The sequence below is a fragment of the Plecotus auritus genome, assembly GCF_963455305.1.
Source record: "Plecotus auritus genome assembly, chromosome: X".
NCBI classification, from domain to species: domain Eukaryota; kingdom Metazoa; phylum Chordata; class Mammalia; order Chiroptera; family Vespertilionidae; genus Plecotus; species Plecotus auritus.
The window spans coordinates 115,703,441-115,717,222 of record NC_137784.1 but is presented as its reverse complement, the minus strand read 5'-3'; the positions used below and the strand labels follow the sequence as shown (position 1 = coordinate 115,717,222).

At 46.8% G+C, this 13,782-nt stretch overlaps 1 pseudogene across 1 annotated transcript; it reads right to left on the bottom strand.

The window, feature by feature from the left end:
* Positions 1-11,556: 11,556 nt before the first annotated feature.
* LOC308240250 (rho GTPase-activating protein 1-like) lies at positions 11,557-12,896 on the bottom strand (annotated as a pseudogene). The gene has a single exon. The product of its transcript is annotated as a rho GTPase-activating protein 1-like (transcript).
* Positions 12,897-13,782: the final 886 nt, after the last annotated feature.

The window sequence follows — 13,782 nt, the reverse complement described above, 5'->3', positions numbered from 1 at the left end:
GGCCTCCCCTTCCCCCCAGTACATGGTAAAGCCATTATGATTTTTTAAAACACATTTTATTATTTTTTTTAAAGAGGGAAAGGGATAGAGAGTTAGAAACATAAATGAGAGAGAAACTGATCAGCTGCCTCCTGCACACTCCCTACTGGGTATGTGCCTGCAACCAAGATACATGCCTTTGACCAGAATTAAACCTGGGACCCTTGAGTCCGCAGGCCGACGCTCTATCCACTGAGCCAAACCGGTTAGGGCTCCATTATGATTTTAATTCAAATTTCCCTTAATGACTAATGATACTGAGCAGTTTAAAAATACTTTTTGGTATTTTAAATTTACAGAAGTTGCAAAGATAGCATAGAGTTCCTATATATCCTTCACCAGTTTGCCCTGATTTTTTAATCTTATATAACTATGGTACATTTGTCAAAACTAAGAGATTAATACTGGAATATGACTTAACTAAACTTCAGACTTCAAATTTCACAATTTTCCCACTACTATCCTCTCCGTTCCAGGATCCAGTCCAGTATGTCACATTGTATTTTATAATGGGGCAGTTCCTCATGTTCTTATAGCCATCTGTATATCTTTTCACAAACTATCCCAAGTGTTTTGTCAGTTTCAAAAAACTGGATGGTCTTTTTAATTTTTTAAATTTTATTTTAGAGAGGGGGGAGAGAGACAATGATTGGTTGTCTCCAGCACACACCACAACCTGGGCATGAGCCCTTACTGGGAATCAAATTAGCAACTTTTTGATGCATAGAACAATGCTCAACCAACTGAGCCATACTGTCCAGAGCTGCAAATGTTGCAAATATTATGTATTCTGGATACAAGTTGTCTGATAACGTGTTGTGAGTATTTTCTTTGTCCTGCCTAATTTTTTTGTAATCCTCACCTGAGCATGTCTGTTTAAAATGTTTTTATTGATTAGAGGAAGGGAGAGAAACATGGATCAGTTGCCACACACATGCACCCTGGCTAGGGGTCCAACCTGCAACCTTGTGTATGTGCTGTGACTGGGAATAGAACCAGTGACCTTTAGGTGCACGGGATGATGCGCCAACCAACTGAGCCACACTGGCTGGGGCTTGCCTATTATTATTGACTAGAGGCCCAGTGCAGGAAATTTGTGCACGGGGGTGGGAGGTGTCCCTCAACCCGGCCTGCACCCTCTCCAATCTGGGACCCCTGTGGGATTGGGCCTAAACTGGCAGTCGGACATCCCTCTCACAATCCAGGACTGCTGGTTCATAACAGCTTGCTAGCCTGATTGCCACTAACCGCTCCCCTGTGATAGCCCACAACTGTCCTCTGCTGTGAGCCGCCTCCAGCAGAGACCAGGACCGGCCTCCATGTCGTGCAGAGCCCCAGGCCTCACCACGCAGAGTGGCCACTGGGCTCTGCCTCCACTTGCCAATCTTGTATTGGCGTCGCCTGAGGGTGTGACTCTACCTATGCATTTATTATATAGGATGAGCAATTTATCAAATTTTATGGTTATTGCTTCCTATGATCTATTAAAACTCTACTTTGAGGTCATTTAAGATTTTTTTCTGTCTTCTACATACAGGCTTCAAGTGAACAATTCAGTATTTGCATACTGTCTGGTGTGTTCACCACCCAAAGTCAAGTCTGCATGTCCATTTATCCCTCCCCCTTTCCCTCTGGCTATCACCACACTGTTGTCTGTGTATTAAACTAGACTACAAGGCCATTGTAATGAAAACAGCCTGGTACTGGCATAAGAACAGGCATATAGATCAGTGGAACAGAACATAGAATCCAGAAATAAACCCATATCATTATGGTTGATTAATATTAGGGGACAGGAGCAAACAATGGAGTAAAGACAGTTTCTTCAATAAGTGTTGGGAAAATTGGACAGGTACATGCAAAATAAGACTAGACCACCAACTTCCACCATACACAAGAATAAACTCAAAATGGATAAAAGACTTAAAAGTCACAAAACCATAAAAATCCTAGGAGAAAACAGGCAGTAAAATCTCGGACAACTCGTAGCAATACAGGAAAAAAACATGCGGCTACACCAAACAAGCTGCACAGCAAAAGAAAACAAAATGAAAAGGACAGCCCATTGCATGGGAGAATATATTTACCAATGCTATATCTGATAAGTGGTTTTAAAAATACAAAACACCAAAGCATACAACTCAATTAGAAATCTGGCCAAAGGGCCTGGATAAACACTCAGGACATTGAGATGGCCAATAGATATGAAAAGATGCTCAATGTCATCAGAAATGCAGACTAAAATCACAATGAGATCTCATGCCTGTCAAGGATGTTGCGAAAGGGTAACCCTCATGCACTTTTTATGGGACTGAAGACAGGCACAGCCACTGGAAAACAAGTTTTCTCAAAAAATTAGAAAGGACTACCTTTTGAACCAGTGATCTGACTTTTGGGAATATATCTGAAGAAACCCCAAACACTAATTTGAAAAAATACATGCATCCCTATGTTCATTGCAGCATTATTTACAATAGCCAAGATCTTGGAACAACCCAAGTGCTCATGAATAAGAGTGGATAAAAATGCTGTGGTATATTTACACAATAGAATACTACTCGACTATAAAAAAAAAATCTTTTGCAACAGTATGGATGGACCTGGAAAGTATGCTGAGTAAAATAAGCCAGTCAAAGCAAAAGATAAATACTATATGATCTCATATGTGGAATCTAATCAACAAAATAAAGTAGAAACAGAACAGACTGACAGCTGTCAGAGGGAGATTTGGGAGGCTGGGTGAAAAATTGTGAAGAGATTAAGGAAAGTGATGTTTTAACTTATTTGTTAGGTCTATAATCCATTTTTATTTGATTTTTTTTATGATGAAGTAGGATTTGAACCTTATTTTTTAAAACATGGATATAAGCCCTAGCCGGTTTGACTCAGTGGATAGAGCGTCCTGCTTTGGACTAAAGAGTCACGGGTTCAATTCCAGTCAAGGGCACATGCCCTGGTTGCAGGCTTGATCCCCAGTCGGGGGCTTGCAGGAGGCAGCCAATCAATGAATCTCTTTAGGCACAGGAACTGCTCGCAGATGAAATTTATAAAGTCTAACGGACAGCCCTTCATCCGCATTGTGGCGGAGTCCATCCTTCTTGACTGCTAGGTGGAAATGAGAGAGAGAGAGAGAAAATGAGAATGAGTAAAGCTTTCAAAGCTCCCCCACCCCAGTGCCAGCCCTGCATCCCCAACCCCCGGGTGGTCCCCATGCGACCTGTCCCTGTCCAGCACACTAGTCATGCGCCATCATTGATGTTTCTCTCTCTCCCTCTCTCTCTCTGAAATCAATAAAAATAAACTTAAAAAACAGACAAACATGGATATCCATTTATTTTAGCATCTTTTAGTGAAAATCTCAGTATATTTGTAGGAGCCATATATACCTAGGTACATTACTGTACTTTTTCTTATTATTATGTCTCCTTTTATCTTGATTACTGTAGCTTTATAGTAAATTCTGTAAAGATACTACTTTTTAAAAAATGTTTTCTTCCTTCAGAGTGTTTTCCCCCCTTAAGGTAACCGCTGTTTGTTTTTTCTACCTCAAACTCCATCTTCCATGTTAGAGGCTTTCCTAAAATGAATGGAAATTTGGGGTTTCATGCTTATGATTATAAGAGTAGGAGATTAAAATGTAAGCTCTGAAGGCTTTTTGGCTTTGACCTTAACTATGGGGGTTGTTTGTTGGAGAACCCCTGATTCCAATGCCTTTAGGTTTTTCCTCTTGGGCTAATAATACTCCTCAAGGAAATCTTGGCCAAATACCTGCCTTGAAGATCTAGGTTGTTTTTCCTAGCTCAAGATGGAGGGTTGGGGTTCAGTGTATGTTTGGTGGGCAATCACATGGCCTGTGTGCCTGCACATGTAATATGCTCTCCACTCCAACAGCTCCTGCTGACTGGGAACTGCTGTTCTCTGTCTTGCCATGGTGATGAAGTAGAGAATGATCTCAGCAATGTTGTAGTGGGGTATGGTGGAAGGGCACAATTAGAAATTTCTCCTGGCATCTCTGTAATGGTGCCTACCCCTATACCATTTTACGCCACTCTCCCCTGAACTTCATCCCTGCCCCAGACTCATCTCTATAGGTATTAGAGACTGAGTTCAATTTTCAGCTCTAGCATTACCTGCTGTGAAACCTTAGGGAAGTTACTTAACCTCTCTATACTTGTTTTCTCATCTGTAAAATGGGGTTCATAATATCTAATAGCATTGGCTGAGAAGATTAACTGAGTTAATAGTGCCTGGCATGTGGTAAATGCTGCATAAGTAGCAGATTTCATCTGTCAGTTTTTCTCATGTGTCATCTTCAGGGCTGGAATTGGGGAGGGAGCCAGCACCTTATGTTAGATCAGCATCTTGTAAAGGACTGAAAGTCCCTACTACAAGCCAAGGTTTTTCCTTTTTATCGAGTCATATTCCTCATTTTTTGGGTACATTATTGTGATTATTCACACAGGGCCCTTCTTAATTTACTTAAATGGTATGCTATTATTATATACTAGAGGCCCAGTGTGCACAAAATCATGTGCAGTTAGGGTCCCTGGGCCTAGCCTGGCCTCCGTTGCTGGCCTCTGCCGCCCTGCGATGCTAAGTGAAGCTCCCTGCCCTGCCCCAGGATGCTCCGCAATGCTCCCGCCACTGCTCTGCGAGGCTCCTCCCACCCTGCCATGCTCCACGAAATTCCTCTCGCCCCTCAACTGCTTGCTCTGTGAAACTCCCCCTGCCCCGCGACTGCTCTGCAAGGCTCCCCCTGCCCCTAGACTGCTCTGTGAAACTCCCCCCGCCCCGCGAGGCTCCCCCCGCCCCTGTACTGCTTCGCAAAATTCCCCCCGCCCCACGACTGCTCTGCAAGGCTCCCCCTGCCCCTTGACTGCTCCGCGAAACTTACTGCCACCGGTGCCTGCTCTGCTAAGCTTGCTGCCACCCTGCAAAGCAGCCCGCCACTGCCGCCACTCAAAGTCCCCAGTCCCACCCACTGCTGCTCCTCCTTCATGGCGAGTGGCTCGGGGGCAGGGCGGGGGGACCAGTTGTCCGTTCAGTCATGACGGCACCTAGCTCTTTTATATATTAGGGGCCCAGTGCACGAATTCGTGTACCTTGAAAGGAACTGTGAACCACGAGGCTGCTGTGGGCACAGGGGCGGGTCTTGGCCCATCCTCCGTGTCCCCACCCGGCCCCTCGTGCCACAGCCCTCAGTCCTCTTGTCTGCCAGCATCCCCGCTCCCGCCGCTGCTCTCACATGCTGACGCAGACAGCGCTGGCCCTGCTCGCACTCGCTGATGACGCATAGTGCCAGCAGCGGGTGTGCAAGCGGGGCTGGCACTGTCAGCGAGTACAAGTGGCGGTTGCTGCCCTGATTGCCCCTCAGGAGCAGGGAGAAGTGGAGAAGCCCTCAGGGGCGATTGGAGCCGGCAGCCGCCGCTTGCACCCGTTGACAGTGCCCAGCAATTGGAACCAGCGCCGGGCACTGGCTGTGGTGCGAGTGGGGCTGTCGCTGTCAGTGGGTGCAAGTGGTGGCTGCTGCCCTGATTGCCCCTCAGGAGCAGGGGGAAGTGGAGAAGCCCTGAGGGACAATTGGGGCCGGCAGCCACTACTCGCACCCGCTGACAGCGCCAAGCAATCATGGCCGGTGCCAAGTGCCGGCAGCAGGTGTGAGCGGCGGCTCCAGTGCCGGCAGTGGGTACGAGCGGGGCTGACGCCGGCAGCAGGTGTGAGCATTGGGCGGGACCACGGCACATGCGAGCAAAGAATTTTCAGTAACCACCTGATGACAGTGCTCGGTGCCCCACCTTGGTGTGGCACTGCTGCTCACCAGCTCCACCATCCCACCACGGTCAATGCCCACAATGTTTCATGCATGCACGTGCCCCCTGGTGGTCAGCGCACGTCATAGCAACCAGTTGTTTGGTTGTTAAGTTGTTCTGCCATACAGTCTATTTGCATATTAGCCTTTTATTATATAGGACTAGAGGCCCAGTGCACAAAATTCATGCGTGGGTAGGGTCCCTAGCAGCTGCCAGCTGCCAGCAGGGGCCTCCCTTCCCCCTGCTGCCTGTTGCCACTGCCACCAGCCAAGGCAGGGCCAGCTGGGGGAGGGACTGCAGGCAGTTGGCCATCCGGCCCCACCCCCTGGTCAAACTCCCTGTCAAGGGGACAATTTGCATATTAGGCTTTTATTATATAGGACTAGAGGCCCGGTGCATGGATTTGTGCACCAGTGGGGTCCCTCAGCCTGGCCTGCGCCCTCTCACAATCCGGGACCTCTTGGGGGATGTCGGACTGCCGGTTTTAGCCTGGTCCCCACAGGCCAGGCTGAGGAACCCCACTGGTGCACGAATCTATGCACTGGGCCTCTAGTATGCATATAAGAACTTTGGTTAATCTCTCCCTGCTCTCTCCCCTCCCCCCTTCCCTCTGAGATTCATCAGTCTGTTCCATGTTTCCATGCCTATGGTTTCCGCTCCTGCGTTGAGTGTCTGCCTCCTGGTGGTCAGTGTGCATCATAGCTACAGGTCAAACGGTCACTTAGGCTTTTATATATATAGATTGGTTCTTCTAACTTCTCATCACCATGTTTTGAAGATTTACCCATGTTGCAAAATATACATCTAGTTCATTCTAGCTATAACATCATATTTGATAGTGTGCATCTCCCATCACTTGTCATCTACTCTGCCAGTTTGGTATGTAATCTATTTCTTCCTGGGTTATATATTACCTGGCTGCCTGAAGTATGCTGAGATTTGACCCTAGTTGTAGGTCTAGTGGCATTTTGAGGTGGTTGTGGTGGACCTTAAAAACAGCATCCAATTTCAAGGGGTCTGCCCCAGGTGAGGTCATCACAAGATTTTAAGCAGTGAAGGAGTTATTCTAGACACTGCAAGGCAACATGCTTCAACTGGTAAGGGAGGTTCAGAATGACTTGATTCAAGATTGTCAGTCTCATCTGGGTCCAAACAGAAAGATGTTTCAGGGTCCCATTCCTTATAAATGCCCTTTCAAGTGAGAAACTTGATGAGACCAAGTTCAACTCATAATTCATCATCCAGTTCAGTTGATTTTCAGGAATATGAGGCCTGCAGCTATAGATTGATGGGTTGAGAGTTAAGGGACTTGAGCTTGTAATTTTTTCTTTGTAAGCACTCAAGTGAATTCAAAATAATCCTCCCAAAACCAGTCTTTTCTTTTTTTTAAGAGAGGAATTTTATTTCATTTTTATTATTTTTTTAAAACCTCACCTGAGGATATTTTCCCATTGATCTTTAGAGAGAGTGGAAGGGAGAGGGAAAGACAGAGAGAAATATTAATGTGAGAGAAACACATCAATTGGTTACCTCCTGCACGTGCCCCAACCAGGGCCCCAGGCTGGGGAGGAGCCTGCAACCGAGGTACATGCCCTTGACCAGAATTGAACCTGGGACCCTTTGGTCTGCAGGCCGACGCCCTAGCCACTGAACCAAACCGGCTAGGGCCCAACACCAGTCTTTATGGTCATTACTGGTACAATGGTTAAGTGTCCATCTGCTCTCTATGAGTCTATCACCATTTTGCTTGTTTTTTAACTTTTAAAAACCATTTTAAAAAAATTGAAGTGTAACACAGAAAAGTAAACTAAACCACTTCCACTTTTTTCGTTTTTCTTCTCCCCACCCCTTTTGCTTTATTTGAAACTAGCCCACATGCTATAGAGCAGACTACAAGCACCATGAGACCAGCTTCAGTTTTACTTTTCCTCCTTTAACAACCACCAAAACTGGTGTTCAGATCCAATGGGAAAGGAAACCTGCAGGCAAAATCACTTCCTCTTCTTATGATGATGGGGTAACTGGTACTGACCCTGCTTGTCCACCACACACAACTATAAAACTGGACAAAATATAATGATACAACTATTTTCAGGCATTACACGGTAAGCATTATCTATATACACTGAGTGGCCAGATTATTATGATCTCTGAACGCATAATAATCTGACCACTCTGTATATCCTATATAATAAAAGGCTAATATACAAATTGTCCCCTCGACCAGGAGTTCGACCAGCAGGCAGGCCGGCCAACTGCCCATGTCCCCTCCCCCTGGCCAGGCTGGCCAGACCCCACCCATGCACGAATTCATGCACCGGGCCTGAGTGGCCAGATTATTATGCATTCAGAGATTATAATAATCTGGCCACTCAGTGTATACACTAGTAAAATGCTAATATGCTACATGTCTGACCATCTGACCAGTCGCTATGACGTGCACTGACCACCAGGGAGCAGACGCTCAACACAGGAGCTGCCGATCTGCAGTGACTTGGCAGCGGCAGTTTTCGGGTGACACACACCGAAACCAGAGAGGAGGGAGCTCGATTCCTTGAGGGGCCACACGATTCCACCTTCGGCCGTGGGTTATGTTGTTGCTGGGGCACTGTTGGCCCCAAATCTGATTTACTGCACACTTGCATTTGCGTTCCATACCCTGTACGACCGCAACTTTGCAGGGTGCCCTCTCACACTCTGGGACCCCTCAGGGAATGTCAGAGAGCCAGTTTCTGCCCGATCCCCGCAGGCCAGGCTGAGGGATCCCACCTGCCAGAGGGACCCCACTCACTCCGCAGACGCCTGGGAGGGACCGCCGCAGGAGGTTGGCTCCAGGGCGTGTCTGGCCCTTCTTGCCCAGTCCCACCCCGCTGGCCACCTTCTAATTAATTTCCTTTCAATGTGCACAAATCCATGCACTGGGTCACTAGTAAGAGTATAATCTCTGAGAAAAGGGAAACACATGAGGGGAGCCTTATATTCACTCCAGTTCTCTGCCTGGGGACAACTGCAACACAGGAGGTAGGGTCCTAGTCTCAACAGGTTTAAAATCAAAGTGTTATGTTAAATGAATTGCTGCATTCATCTCTGGAGGTTCTAGGAGAGAGTCCATTTCCTTATTCATTTGTGTTGGCAGATTCCATTTCCTGTGCTTATAAGACTGAGGTCCATGTTTTCTTTCAGTCTATAAACTGAGGAATGCTTCCAGCTTCTAGGGGCTACCAGGTTCCTTGGCTTGTATCCCCCTTCCTCCATCTTCAAAGTCAGCAATGGCAGGTTGAGTCCTTGTCATGTTGCATCTCTCTGGACCTTCTGCTTCCCTCTTTTACTTTTAAGGATTCATGTGATTAGCCTGGTTCCACATTGATAATTCAGAATAATCTCCCAATTTTATTTTAAGTGATTAGCAACTTTAATTTCATCTGCAAACTTAAATCCTCCATGTAACATAACATATTCACAGATTCTGGGGATCAAGACATGGACATTTTTGTGAGGGCCATTATTCTACTTACCACACAAAATGTGTTCTCTAACTGTAATGGAACCAAACTAGCAATCAATAACAAAAATGCAACAGGAAAATCAATGTACACTAGGAAATAAAACTTTAGCACTACTAAATAATCCATGGATCAAAGAGAAAATCTCAAAGGAAATTTTAAGAAGATATAGAATTGAATGAGAATTAAAATACTACATATCAAAATATATGGGATTCATCTAAAGCAGTGTCAAAGGGAAATTTTAAAATATAGTAGCTTCATTGAGATATAATTTACCCTTTTAAAGTGTATAATTTAGTGTTTTTTTAGTATGTTCACAGAGTTTTGCTACCATCACCACTATCTAATAATTTAAGAACATTTTTATCACCCCAAAAAGATAACCTATACTTCTTTGTAGTTACTTATCTTTTTTTTACACTGTACTAGGATAGAATGGACCACCCTCAGTATTTTGTGAGACTATTAACATTTCTATCACCACAATTACTTTAGCAAACCTGATTCCCTCTACTTCTGCAACATTATGTAGAGTTAGTGATCCAGTATGCACTCCAGTTACTTATTCCTCCCTGTCCCCAGACCCTAGAAAACGAATCTACTTTCTGTTTTAATGGATTTGCCTATTTTTTTTTCCAGTTTCCATCTCCATTTTTATTGAAATATAAAAAAGTGCGGAGGTGAAATACATGATTGATGCCAAGAAATTCATGAAGGGTGAATATGAACACTTGATTCACAGTACAAGCCCTCCCCCCAGCCCCCACTGACCAGTAGGGCAGGGGAAGGGAAAGACCAAATAGATCCATAGGTTCCCAGTAAATGGGACTGTGAACACCTGATACACAAAGGAGGGCAGAAAGCAAAGGCCTGTACCCAGGCTAGAGACATAGGGACTGACAGAACCAGCAGCCAGCCAGGTACTGGGAGTCTTGACACACCAGTGCCCTGGGAGAGTGCCCAAAAGGAGTTGGGCTGGTCAGTGAGGACCCCCCATGGTACAGGCTCTAGGCTCTGGCCAAGGCTATGGGGACAGGGTCACTGTGTAGGGATTTCCCTGCTGCCAGAAGTCAAGGCTACAGGAAGGTGGTGGGGGGGGGGCAATCTCAGGGATCACCAGAAAGGAGTATAATTCTAAAGGATACAGTTGGAATGCAGGGTGGCCATCATCACTGGGGTCCAGGTTGTCTGAAAGACAACAAGGTCCTGGGACCCCTACTCCCTGAGGAAGGTTGCTAGACCTAACTAGCACAATCTCTGCCCAGGCCCTCCAGAAGTCCCCAGCAGGAGGAAGGAGCCACCACAGATCCTGAGGCACTGAGTCACCTCTGGCCAGAGCAGAGACCAGTGTGACTCCACAACAGACAGGACTGAAAGAGCCTTTGGCCTAGAGTCTGTCCTTAGACAAGGCATAGAGGCTGAGCCTGCTCCCCTGCTCAGGCACCAGAGGTCTCTCAGGGTGGGGGCGCTGTCTATCTCAAATGGATGCTAGAACTCAGCCATGTCATCCAAGCTGCGTCGAGGCAGAAGCAGGGGGTTAGAACATTCTGGGGGCAGTGCCACTTGGGAAAAGCTGACCAGGATGTGTGGAAGAGAAGGCAGAAATAGGAAGCAGACTTCAGGTTGAATTCCTCAGTTGTGGAGTACCCATGCTGAGGGGAGGATAGGAGCAGGGGGCTTGCACTCAGGCTTTCACCCAGACAGAGAGGAGCCTCAGCAGGGCCTGTCTAAGCCAGCTCAGCCTTTCATTCCCTGGGCAATCAGGAGGGGTCAGACCAGCCCAGTTACCATCCCAGCCAACAGTGTTTTTGGCATCTGCAGTTGCCAGGGAAAGAGGAAGGAGAAAGCAGAAAAAAGGGATTGCTGGGGCCAGTCCTCCCACTGGAAGAGCCAAGGCCAGCTCTGCACAGCCCTGCAGGAACCAGGGACCCAAGGAGACAGGAGAAGTATAAGGTGAAGAAAAATGTCTCATGGTAATAGCGAGGACTCCAGGGTTGGCAAAGTGGACTGGAAATAAGGGGAGGAGGAGCTGCCCAGTTCGCTGGCTCCAGCTTCTATCTCCTCAGGCTTCATGACCCCTTCTGGGCAGGAGCCCTGGGCTCCTATAAGGCTGATCCCAGGAGGAAGAGTCCAAACTAGGACTCCTGGAGGAAGGGCTATCAGAGAAGGGGACTGGTGGTCAGGGGCTTGGCTCAGAGCCCCTAGAAGTCAGGTGTAGGGAACAACTCCCCTTGATGGCCCAGGAGGAACTTGGTAAAGTTATTGATTGGATTAATGGCCTTGAGAGTGATGGCAGCATCCTTGGCCCACAGCTGGTTAGGGCCAAAGACAACAGCTGGGTTAGTGTTGGTCGTCTTGTTTTGGTCACACTGGGCAGAAACCTGCACCAGGAAAGCAGTGAGGAAACAAAGCACCTGGTAGTTTTCCTTGGGCAGCATCCGAAGGACCTGCAGCATCACCTCCACTCTCTGGCTCTCATCAATGTTGAGGAAGCCCACTACATGGGGGTAGAGGTCAAAGGTGAGCAGGGGTTCAGGAAGCACCCAGAGGAAGGTCTTGAGGATGACTGCTGGCAAGTTTTAGTTGTTGTACTGGTCGAAGTCCACAGGCAGCTCCATGTTGTACTTCTGCTGCACCTCTTGTACAACTTGGATGTTGGCAGACCTCCAGAAAATCCCTTCAGTGGTGAGAGCATGGGCCTGCAGGTGGGCAATGGTCTCCTGGAGCACGAGAGGAATGGGCTCCTGCTCTGAGTTCTTCTTCTGGAGGTGCTTCAGTGAGACCCCAAACTACTGGTTGGGCAGAGGGGGCCATAGTGGCATGGGCTTGGGGGCTGTTGCAGGTCTCTTCTGTGTGGACTTCAGAAAGTCATCATACTTGAGCACTTGGCAAGGGATCCCTAGTTGCTCCAGCTTCACGTGCTCGCTTAACTCACTCAGGTAATTCACATAGAAGATCTTCTGCCCAAACTTGAAGCTAATGAGGGGCTTAAAGAGGATGAGCAGGGTGTTGATGAACATGGTAGGGTGCATGATATACAGGGCCTTGATGTTCTTGTATTTTCAGTCAAACTCCCGGTAGGCATCCCAGAGCCAGCTGAAGGAGGGCTTGTTGTTGCTGGTCAGGCCATGGTGCAGGTAAGCAGTGTGTAAGCACTCCCCATGTACTGGTCCAGGGTGTGTTTCAGGTACCCCAGGAGCTTACTGTGGTCCAGCTGGTGGCTGGGAGGCATTCAGCAGGCACTAAACACAATGATCTTCTGCCCATACTTGTCATCTCCTGCCACCTCCACAATCTGGTGCCTGGTGATGTTGTAGTAAGGGTCATCCCACTTCAGGTGTGTGACAGGTTCTGGGGAGCTATTTTTGGAGTCATCTGACTTGGGAAAGTCGGGCATTTCATCTGAGGGCCAGTTCTTCTCATCAATGGAGGCTAGCTTCAGCTGGTTCAGAGCCTGGCTGGTGTCATCCAAGGTCAGGTCATCCTGCAGCTCTGAAAGTGGGTCCATAGCTGAGCCTGTCCCTGACAATCTCACCCCATAGAACCTGAAGAGAAACTGCGGTCGGGCTCTGCTCCTTTTCTTCCTATTCTTTTCTTGCAAGTAAATGGAATCATAAAATATACTGTATAGCCTTTTGTGATTGTCTTCTTTCACTTAATATAAGGTTTACAAGGTTCATCCATGTTGTAGCATATATCAGTATTGCATTCCTTTTTTTTTTTTGGCCAATTATTTATTGTATGGATATAACATTTTTATTTTTTATTTTTTGTTTTTTTAGTTTTTACTTATTTATTTTTTGTGTGTCAATCCTCATCTAAGGATATTTTTTCCATTTATTTTTAGAGAGTGTGGAAGGGATGGGGAGAGGTGGAGAGAAACACCGATGTGAGAGAGACACATTGATTGGTTGCCTAATCCCTGTCCGGGGCCAGGGATGAAGCCTGCAACCAAAGTACGTGCCAGTGATTGGAATCAAACCCAGGACCCTTCCATCCATGGGCCAATGCCCTACCCACTGAGCCAAACTGGCCAGGGTGATATAACACATTTTTAAAAATGTTTTTGTTGATCCTCACCTGAGGGTATTTTCCCACTGATTTTTAGAGAGAATGGAAGGGAGGGGAAGAGACAGAGAAACATCAATGTGAGAGAGACACAATGGATGCTTCCTGTACCTGCCTCAACCAAGGCCAGGGATCGAACCTGCAACCCAGGTACATGCCCTTGACTGGAATAAAACCCGGGACCCTTCAGTCCCAGGGCCAATGCTCTATCCACTGAGCAAAACTGGCTAGGGCAAGATAAAATACATTTTATTTATCCATTCAACAACTGATGGACATTTGAGTAATTACACGTTTTGGTTATCATGAATAATGCTGCTTATGAACATTCCTGTGCAGGTTTTTGTGTGAACATATGT